At 39.1% G+C, this 11,787-nt stretch overlaps 1 pseudogene; it reads right to left on the bottom strand.

Moving 5' to 3' along the window:
* Positions 1-1,732: 1,732 nt before the first annotated feature.
* The window catches only part of LOC105511459, a 38,555-nt pseudogene continuing 28,500 nt past the window's right edge, over positions 1,733-11,787 (bottom strand).

Raw genomic sequence — 11,787 nt, 5'->3', positions numbered from 1 at the left:
CATGTTCTCACTCATAGGTGGGACTTGAACAATGAGATCACTTGGACACAGGAAGGGGAACATCACACACCGGGGCCTCCTGTGGGGAGAGGCGGGGGGAAGGATAGCATTAGGAGATATACAAAATGTAAATGACGAGTTAATAGGTACAGCACACCAACATGGCACATGTATACATATGTAACAAACCTGCACATTGTACACATGTACCCTAGAACTTAAACTATAATAATAAAAATAAAAGTCCTTTTTTGTGTCTTGTAATCTTTTTAGATTTAAGGTCTATTTTTTCTGGTATTAGTCTTGCCACCCGCCCCCCCTTTTGATTACTATTTGTATAGAATATCTTTTTGCATCCTTTCACTTTCAATCTATTTGTGTCTTCAGGTCTAAAGTGAGTCCTTTATAGACAGCACATAGCTGGATCATGTTTTTGTGTCCACTCTTGCAATCGCTGCCTTTTGATTAGAGAGTTTAATCCATTTACATTTAAAGTAATTACTGATAAAGAGAAAACTACTTCTGTCATTTTGCTATTCATCTTCTGCATGCCTTATAGCAGTTTTATCCCTCATTTCTGCATTACTGTTTTCCTTTCTGTAGTGAAATGTTTAAATTTCTTTCACACATATATATATGTTTCACATATATATATGTTACTTTCAAGATTCTCTTTGTCTTGGGATGTTGAAAGTTGATTATAATGTGTCTCAGTGTGGGTCTTTTAATTTATCTTACTTGGAATTCATTGAGCTTCTTAGATATATATATATGTGTGTATATATATGGGTTTTTTAATATGTACATATTATATAGCTATTTTCTTTGTGGCTTTCATGGGGATTACATTTAATATTATAACAATACAACACTCCAATTTGAATTCATGCCAACTTAACTTCAGTAACATACAAAAACTCTGGTTTAACAGCTCCATCACTACCCCTTTCAGTTGCTGATGTCACAAAATCACATCTTTATATATCATATGCCCAAAAACATGAACTAATAATTCTCTTAAGTGCATTAGTCTCTTACATTATGTAAAAAAAAAAAAAAAAAAAGTGGAGTTACAACTGTTGTTGCTATAACACTAACTTTAACAGTTGCCCATGTATTTACCTTTACTGAGATCTTTATTTTTTCACACGGCTTCATGTTACTGTCTAATATTTGTATAAGGTGAGAGATGAGGATCCAGTTTCATTCTTCTACATATGGCTTGCCGATTTTTTCACACCATTTTTTGAATAGGGTGTCCTTTTCCCTCAGTGTGGGTCTCTTTAGTTCATCTTACTTGGAATTCATTGAGCTACTTAGTTTTTGTTTGTTTTGTTTTGTTTTGTTTTCATTTTTTGAGACAGGGTTTTGTTCTGTCACTCAGGCTGGAGTGCAGTGGCATGAGCTCAGCTCACTTTTTGTGTTTTTATTAAATTACTGAGTATTCATATGTGTATTTTTGTCTCCCCACCATTTCCATGTCTAACCACTGCTACTACTATGTCCTATCATAACATTCCATACATACTTAAAACCAAACAAAGGGTGGACTTCCATCTTTATAAGCTAAACAGGCATTTTGGACAACACACTCTTGGCAACGGAACCTGGACAACATTTATCAAACACGGTAGGGAAAGTTCTCACTCTGCATTATAAAAAAGCCAGATATCAACTGTTACAGAAATGAAATGAGATGAAAACTTTTTAATAAATCGTTTAAACTATTTTCTTAAAGAGACTTCCTCTACTGCCAGAGATCTTGAATAACCTCTAGATGATGGTCAGTCATCTAGAAGCAATTGTTCACATAACTGATGAGCTTGGCTTCCACTTTGGGAATAGAACTACCTTTTTCTATACTTGCTTGCATTTTTGCTTTAATGTCTTCTACAGAACTAGGTCCTTTTGGTGTTTCAGGAGATTTTTGCTGTGTTTTGAAGGATTCTTGTCCATTTGATCTTGGTGTTGATGGTGGTTTTGAGTCTTTTCCATTCTGATTTGACTTTTGTGCATTTTTGACTGGAGTATCTCATATAGATTTCTTCACTGGTGTTTTTCTTCAGTTTCCTCATCATCAAAATCATCATCATCATCTTCATCAGCAGCAAGTTTTACTTTTTTCTATGGAAGCTTGCTACCACCTCCAGGGGCAGACTGCTTTCCAGATATACTTAAGAGTTTCACATCCTCCTTCTCTTCATCTTCTGACTCTGCATCTTCCTCCACAGCTACTAAGTGGTGTCCACTAATATGCACTGGCCCTGAACCACACTTCAACTTTAAGACCACTGGTGGTATTATTTCAAAGCCCCCAAGGGAAACCGTTGGCTGTACAGACATTTTCAAAGTTGCCAGTGTTACTGTAATTGGACTGCCTTCATAATTCATTGCCTCTGCTTCAACAGTGTCCAATTCATCCATTGCTCCAGCCCCTAAATTGATTGCTCGTAAAGATAACTGGTGCTCATTTTCATTATTATCCACCTTAAAGTGATAATCTTCGTTGGTCTTTAGTTCACAACTGAAAAGATAGTTCTGGGGCCTCAGGGGTCTCACCTCCACGTCCACGAATCTTCCATCAGGTGGTGGCACGCACTTAGGTGGGAGAGAAGGCAGATGGAGATAAACAACCACTGCTCAAGAGAACAGCTGCACAGGATGGAACCACACCAGGGCGATCTCAGCTCACTTTAACCTCTACCTCTTGGTTTCAAGCAATTCTCATGCCTCAGCCTCCTGAATAGCTGGGATTACAGGCACATGCCACCATGCCCGCCTAACTTTTTTTTTTTTTTTAGTAGAGATGAGATTTCACCAGGTTGACCAGGCTGGTCTCAAACTCCTGACCTCAAGTGATCCACCCACCTCAGCCTTCCAAAGTGCTGGGATTACATACATGAGCCACTGTGCCCAGCTGAGCTTCTTAGATTTTTATATTCATGTATTTCATCAATGTTGGGTAGTTTTCAACTATTATTTCTTCAAATATTCTCTCTCCCCCATTTTCTCTTCCTTCCTCTTCTGGGATTCTCACAATGCATATGTTGGTCCACTTGTGGCATCCCATGGGTCCCTTAGGCTCTGTTCACTTTTCTTCAGTCTTTTTTCTTTCTGTTCCTGTATATTAATTGCCTTATCTTCTGTGTTTGCCATACTTTTGTCTTTCCATGTTTTATGATGGATAGTTTTTCCTCTCAGTGTTTTAGTTCACTGATTTTCTCATTGGCTTAATCTATTTATTAAGAAGAGCATAGACCTATTCATTGAGTTTTTAAATTTAGTTATTGTATTTTTAGACATAAAATTTATATTTTGTCTTCTTTTCAAATCTCCTAAGTTACTTTTCATGCTTTAAATTTCCTATTGAAATTTTCAAGGTTGGCTTTTATCTCCTTGAACACAGTAAGTATTGTTATTTTATAGCATTTCTGGTAGTTCTAATATCCAAAGTCCTTTTGTTTAGTTCTGTGGTCTGTTATTTTTATTGATTCTCATTCATAGCTTTTTGCTTCCCTGTGTATATGGCTATCTTTGACTGTATACTAAAATTTTATTTGTAGAACTAATCTAAGACCAGGGATAATAATATCCTCCTTTATTTGCTTTTTCCAAGTAAATAAATTATATTAAGGTGTCCTGAACAATCAAAAGTTTATATTAAGGTGTCCTGAGCCATTCAAAAGTTAAAAAGCCTAGCCACAAATTCTTACAGTGACTGAATTTCTTTCCATTTACTCTTATCCCTTGAGCTCCTAGTCTGAAGCCAGAGTTGGTGTCATCAACGTCTATACTCTAGTTGGGCCCAGAATTCTGACTTCTATCTCCCTAGTTTTGAGAGGCTCCCAAAAGCTCCACTCAAGTTCTCAGCTGCGTCTTCTGAACTGAGAAATACACTCAGGGCCAAAGCAGCTTTTAGTATGGAAATTTAAATTTCTGCTTCCCATCCTTTCCAAATCTACATCTGGTATTTCCTATGTTAGTTATTTGATACTTTTAATGAGCTGTTTTTCATATTTTCTGAATTTTTATTTGTCCTCATATAAAAGATTATTTCAAATTTCTTTGCTCATCAAGGAAAGTAGAGAATCCTCTGAAGATTTGTTACAGCCATTTATGTCTTAAATATTTTATCTGAATTTTTAAGTTTAATATAAAGTATTAAACTTCTAGGTATTCTCATCAAGGAAATACTGAACCAGAGTAAGAAATAAGAAGTGTTAGGAGAGAAGAAGGGAGAATTAGGTGGCCAGAGTCTGTGGTAGAGGCAGCACCCTCAAGAAATTCCCAGACAGAGAAAAGAGACAACTTTTGACAGGGTTTTCAAATTATTATAGTTGCCTCTGGGAAGTAGGAAGCTGCATATATTTCCTTCATACTTCACAGAAAGTAGTAGCAAGATCAAAGAGAGAGTCTGTGCTTTCTTTCTGGAGATTACGGTGAGTTTGAGGAAACGAGATACTGAGAAAGAGTGAGGTCCACATATAGACCATAAGCGGCAAGAGACCCAGAAGTGGGGCTTGTCTGGGCTAACTTGGTCAGCCTCTTCAATCAAATGTGACCCTAGCAGTTATTATATTATCTGGGTGATGACCAGGTGAGGATTCTTAGACCCTGTCCTGATCCCGACACTAAATTTTATCATGAAATAAAGCACACTAGGCCGGGCGCGGTGGCTCAAGCCTGTAATCCCAGCACTTTGGGAGGCAGAGACGGGCGGATCACGAGGGCAGGAGATCGAGACCATCCTGGCTAACACGGTGAAACCCCGTCTCTACTAAAAATACAAAAACTAGCCGGGCGAGGTGGCGGGCGCCTGTAGTCCCAGCTACTCGGGAGGCTGAGGCAGGAGAATGGCGTAAACCCAGGAGGCGGAGCTTGCAGTGAGCTGAGATCTGGCCACTGCACTCCAGTCCGGGCGACAGAGCGAGACTCCGCCTCAAAAAAAAATAAAAAATAAAAAATAAAATAAAATAAAGCACACTAATGGTCACATGTGGGGAGAAGGGGCAGAAATCTCAGCACTACTTCAGTCATTAAAAACAGTAGGGGGCACCTGAATTTGAACCAGGGACCTCTTGATCTGCAGTCAAATGCTCTACCCTTGAGCTATACCCCCAGGTCTGGCTCTATGTCTTAATTTCACCTTTACAACTGTGCAGCTGATGGCTGTTTCTGGACTCACAGTCACATTCCTGAGGGGTGTGGGGAGCCTGCCCATGAAAGCCTGGCCCTCACTGCCATCACTCACTCCCTGGTCTACCTGTGAACACCTACTGACCATATTTCATGTGCCAGGCATATCCTTACCTCTGCCACCCCTATTCCATCTGCCCTGCAGTGGGCAGTCACTGGCTGTCCCAGTTTAACAGAAGCCTGGTTTCCCTCCTGCCTTCCTGCCCTAGGGTGCTGAGGAGCGGAGAAGTCTCTGCATAGATAGACTAGCGGGTCTGAAATGAGACCTGGCCACAACCTTAAACCCTGAGACACAAGATGACCTATTGTCCCCCTTTCTACTGCATGAGTCAGATTGTGGGGTTGATCCCCCACAATAGGCTAAATATTGTGGAGAAGTAAGGTGAACAGCTTCAGAATCCCTTTCAAGAAGAAAATTGATTGGGGTGCTGGGAAAACACTGTGGTCAGTAGCTGTGAGCCACGCAGAGTATGGAGGCTGGGTTTCAAGACTCATTTCAGAGGGTGGGTGGCTCTGCATGGGCAACAAGAATAGGGAGACAGCAGGGGTGGGAGCTTCCTCCCACCCAAACAGCTGGGTCCTGCATGGGGGGCAGAGCCAAGAGAGACCCCACCACCACTGGTAGACAAGCCAAAGAAGGCTTTAACTCACCTATTAACCCTTCCCAATGCCTCACCCCATCCAACTTCTCTCCCATAGATAGTCTCCAGTGAAGTCCACGAAGCTCACAAGGACTTTGGGTAAGTAGTGAATTTGTCCAGAAATACTGTGGAGGGTCCCCAACACCCATGGGCTGCTGGTACCAAGTTTGCCTGTCTCTCTGAAGTAATTTCATATTTACCATGCTTTTTTGTTTTCTCAAGGCCACTTCAACATGCCAGAATTGACCGTAGCCTCCCTCTGTTGGCCCAAGGTCGTGATATGTTCAGCCAGCCAGCTCTGCTGAAGGAGCTGAAACTGGCCCCTTAGCTGAGTGTCCTGGGCCCCAACCCCTGCCTAGATGGAACCTCTCCCTCAACAGCCTTGCATGGGCATATTTCCCCTGTCAGTGAGGCCACTGGCTGACTCCTCCCCACACCTGAACCTGCAGCCCTCACTCTCCACTATGTCATCTCTTCCCACACCTTATAACACTGAGTGGAGACTTATTGGAGTAACTCTGCCAGGAAATGTGCCTAAGGGCATGAAGTAGCCAAGGGTCTATGCCTCAGGCTCTATGGGACAGGAGCAGGGAAGGAGCTAACATCAGCCCATACTGGGAAGACAAGGAAAGGTCACTTTTGTTAAAGGCCTTGTACCTTGATACATTTTGACTCACTACTACATTAAGTTTGGACACTTAGGTTATTTCCAATTCTTTACTATTTGGAGGATAGTAAATGAATTTGTTGTGATGAACAATGAATTTGTCAAAGGGTCTTGCTATTGATGCTCTGCCACATCTCTGTTCAGCAGTGGCCAGATGTGTGCTGAGAAGTAAGGCAGGAACTAGAACAATTTACTTGAGTCCTACCAGATAATATCTGCACATCATCACACTTGGCCCTGGACTTAGAGGACCTTTACCATTCAAAGAAGAGAGTGCAAGCCTGTTGGAGCTGCATATGCAGGACTGCAAAAACACGAGAGGCCAAGTAAACAGGGAGAAAAAATTGCCCCCTGGCACTGGCAAAATATTAACAAATATAGGCCATTAATAAGCTCAGTGAAGGCTGTTTCCATGGATCAGGTGAAAGGAAAGCTGGACTGGAATGGGAGCAAGGATGTGAGGTCGGTGAGAACACTTGATTGATTTGAGTGGTTTTTCAGGAAAACAATAGCACAAAAACTGAGCAGGAACTGGAATGTCACGGAATCAAGAGAAACTTTTAAAAGATGAATGATAGTAATGCATGTTATATGCTTATGATAATAATACCATAGAGAGGGAGCAAATGATACAGGAGAGTGAAGACATCATCATGGTGTGGTCCTTAAGGAAGCAAGGGGTGGAATTTAATTCACAAGTAATAGGTTGGCCTTGGGTAAGAATGGGAACCCTTCCTCATAACAGAGGGAAAGGCAAATTATATGAATACAGATGGAGACTGTTTGGTTGGAATTGACAGAAGAAAGATGGAAGTGATTCTCATCTTATTGCCTTTATTTTCTGATTATTCAAGGTGTTTGTCAACTTAAGTAACAGAAAGTGAGACTTTGTAAAAGAAAATGATGTTTATTTGGGAGTAAGTATTGCAATGGGAATACGTGTGCCATAGTAAACTATTTGCATATTCAGGGAGGTAAAGGAAGACAAAGGTTATTAAAGGAAAAGTGAGGATTATATCATTGTTTTGAGATAATTCTTGGCTACAAGGATAAATAACAAAAGCAGCACCAGTGCAAGACTGGACAGGCAGTAACTGAACAGATGTCCCTGTAGAAGCATTTTTGTGTAAGTTTGCAATGGCCTTTGTGCAAAGTTATGGGTTTTGCAGAGTCTTTTGTGATGGTTCTTGTTATCAGGCATTCTTGCATAAGAACCCTCCCTTTCGCTGGGCATGGTGGTTCACACCTGTAATCCCAGCACTTTGGAAGGACAAGGCAAGAGGATCACTTAAGCCCAGGAGTTCAAGACTGGGCTGTGCAATATAGTGAGGCCTTGTCTCTAGAAAATATTTTTAAAATTAACTGGATGTAGTGGCATGTGCCGGTAGTTCCAGCTACTTGGAAAGCTAAGGCAAGAGGATTGCTTGAGCCTGGGAGACACGGGTTGCAGTGAGCCAAAATTGCACCACTGCACTCCAGACTGGGCAACAGAGCCATAAAATCTCAAAATTTTTAAAAAAGAACCCTCCCTTCCTTTTTATGGCCTTCTCCAGCTCTATTTGTCAGTGTTTATTTATTTATGTATTTATTTAGAGATGGAGTCTCACTCTGTCACCTAGACTGGAGTACAGTGGTGTGATCTCGGCTCACTGCAACCTCCACTTCCTGGGTTTAGGAGATTCTCCTGCTTCAGCTTCCCGAGTAGCTGGGACTACAGGCGTGTGCCACCACACATGGCTAATTTTTTGTATTTTTAGTAGAGATGGGGTTTCTCTGTGTTAGCCAGGATGGTCTTGATCTTCTGACCTCATGATCTGCCCACCTCAGCCTCCCAAAGTGCTGGAATTACAGGCGTGAGCCATCACACCTGGCCTGTCAGAGTTTTTGATACAAGTATCTCCATTTTGGTTCTGACAACTTCCACCTTTCCCCTTATTGATCAAGATCTTTCTCTAAAAGCATCGCTGATCAAATCACTCCATAGTTAGGATTTTGTTCCTTGGTGCTGAGATGGACCTGTTCCAAATTGCTGCTATGATCCCATTTTGGAGGGAAATGATTGGCCACAGTGGTGTGAGCCACTGTGCCTGGCCTAAAGATTTTTATTTAGTTAATTGATATTAAAATTATTAGAAGTCCATATTTAAGTGTACTTGTTAGCGTCTCCTCCATGAATCTGATTCCAAATGCTTTTAGAGAACAATCAAAACAATAACTGTGGATGACAAAAACTTAAAATAATCATGTTTAAAAATCTGATATAAGTTCATTATCATCAGCAATTGACACAGAAATTTGGTTATTTTTGTGGCATACAACATAACCCAAATTATGTCTAGTGACATTGTATCTTTAGAAGTTTAACACAATTTTGGAACATTCAGGTCAATAACATATGACAAATGTGGTTGGGTGTGATGACTCACACCTGTAACCCCAGCACTTTGGGAGGCTGAGGTGAGTGAATTAATTGAGGTCAGGAGTTTGAGACCAGCCTGGCCAACACAGTGAAACTCTGTCTCCAAAAAAGGTACAAAAATCAGCCAGGTGTGACGACACACACCTGTAATCCCATCTACTCGGGAGGCTGAGGCAGGAGAATACCTTGAACCCAGGAGGCAGAGGTTGCAGTGAGCTGAGATCACACCACTGCACTCCAGCCTGGGCAACAGAGTAAGACTCCATCTCAAAATATAAAAATTAAAATAACATATCATAAATGTGACTGAAAAAAATCTAGCATCACTTATCATCTGGCAATGCATCCCATATAATTTGCCAAACTAGTCTAATCATTTACTATCTCTATAAAATGAGAGATACATCTTTTGACGCTCTCCTGGGGCTCAACTGGAAAAATCACAAAGCAAATTCCAGGTCAGAAAGACTTAATTTAGAATTTTTACACTGGGGAAGCCTGTCAAAGATGCCAAAAGTTTTTAAACACCTGATTAAAACAGGATCACAGGTCACTGTGAAATAATAGTCATTCATTTAACCATAGTGATAGTTAAAAAAATTCAAAAGCAACACAGAAAGTTACATGGATTTTTTTGTAGCCTTAAAGCTTTCAAAGCTCAGTTTTCCTAAGTAATAAAAAACCTAATAAAGACAACATAGAAAATCATCTTGATAAAAGGTAAAATCTTTGTTTCTTAGAACAGTTACCAAAAAGATAAGACAAACATCCTGCAATGTGATTGCTTATTCTTACAGGAAGCTCACTTATATAACATGGAAGTTGAACCTGATGAAAAAGTTCTTTAAACTTAAAAAGACACAGAAAGATTGTGTGTCCAAGGTTATGAGTGTACAACACATTATAGAGGAATGTAAACAAAAAACTAGTACCCTGAGCAGCAGAATGCATGGCTCTTGGTAAAAGCATAGGAAGTTCCTGGTTACATGGAACAATTCAGAAACATCAAGAAATCAAGTTATATTAAACAAAAACATTTGTCTTCTAGACCTTCAAGATAAGCATTTCAGTGTCAGGCCATACCAGCAGAGTTAGAACTAGAGGACTGAGCTGATGAAAAAGTTAAAATTATCACCCCAGCCAGGCAAAACGATGAATACATTATTTTCAAATCACCTGCAGGGAGACACAGCCAAAGTTGAACTTGTGAGATATGAACCTGGGAAGTTGAATTTCTAAGATATGTACCTTGAGGTAGAAGAAAACTCTACCTCAAGAAATAAAATTACCATTCTAAATGATGAAGACAACATTTTCAACTGAAACTAGGGAAATTAAATACATCTCAGGATGAAATGTGACATAAATAGAAACTGTAAAACAGGAAGAGTCTGCAGTTTAGAATATGGCTGTTAAACATTTCATAATTAAAATCAAAACTTCTTGTAATTTTACTTCAAGAAAACCTTGTTCTAACATAAGATACCACATTTTTAGTTTTGTATTAGCATATTTTTAACATAAAACCTCAATGTTTAGAAATAATTTTAATAATTGCCTTCTAATTATAGCCTACTTGATCACACACAAAAAAGTTCTTTCATAAATGCATCCTTCATAAATCTTTCACAACTTGCACAGACCTTCCATGACATGCTTAGACTTTCTGCTTTGTCCTATACTTTTTCTTTTCCAAATAAGAAGTCATTTTACTTTAGGCCAAAAATGTACCACACAAGATTATTTCTGATATAAAATTATTCTCTTTTCTTTTTAACCTTCCTCACCAAAAATACAGCTCCATACCTATTAGTTTCTTCATATCTCTCTTCTACTTACTGGTTACTTTCTATATTGTTTGTTTCATTCCTAAACACATATTTTGAAACAGCCTTTAAATAATCTCTGAATTAGACAAAATTACTGGTTTTTCTCAATAAAGAACACATTTTTAAAACCTTTCTTCTAACTTTTCTCATCAAAACACATGATTTTTGTGCATTTTATAGACAGAATAATATATATTAATTAGTATTTTTAAACTATTAGTAACCTTAAATTCTAGTGAAAACCTAGGAAGCAAAAAATATTGAACTGCCTATCACGTATTAGTATTTTATAGATGGAGAACTATGTTATAATTGTTAGAAATATGTTTCCCCATAACATAATTTTTATTATGTATTAGTAGACCCAAATTTATTTAGTCTTCCTATAAAATTTTAGAAGCCAAGAATAAGCTTATGTTTATGTTTTAGTATTTTATCTTATTTAAAAATAACCCAGACATTTAGTATCACTTAACATACATAATGTTAAGATTTCAAATTGCATGAAAAGTTTAATAAATGTGAATCCCATTTATATTGATTTATTTTAAACAATTATACCCAGATTACTTATGAAAACTAAAATAGTACACAAAACTAGTCATTATTATATTTCCCTGTTAGCCCTTTTCTGTAGCCTGTGAATATCAGGTATTCACCTGAGTAACAACCTTAACTTTGCATATGTGGATATTTTGCCAATACCTCAGAAGATACAACTGCTTTTACTAAATCAATAATGTTAAATTCATCTTATTTATCAAAGAGTTACAAAAACAAAGATTATTCTGTTTGGGGGCAGGGCTTCTAGTTTTATTACCTTAAACCATTTAGCAGAGGCACATATGATCCCATTTGGCCAGGCTGGGCACAGTGGTTCACGCCTGTAATCCCAGCACTTTGGGAGGCTGAGGCAGGTGGATCACCTGAGGTCAGGAGTTCCAGACCAGCCTGGCCAACACGGCAAAATCCTGTCTCTACTAAATATACAAAAATTAGCTGGGTATGGTGGTGGACACCTGTAATCCCAGCTAC

The sequence above is a fragment of the Colobus angolensis genome, unplaced genomic scaffold, assembly GCF_000951035.1.
Source record: "Colobus angolensis palliatus isolate OR3802 unplaced genomic scaffold, Cang.pa_1.0 Scaffold2, whole genome shotgun sequence".
NCBI lineage: Eukaryota > Metazoa > Chordata > Mammalia > Primates > Cercopithecidae > Colobus > Colobus angolensis.
This window is presented reverse-complemented; position numbering and strand designations above follow the sequence as displayed.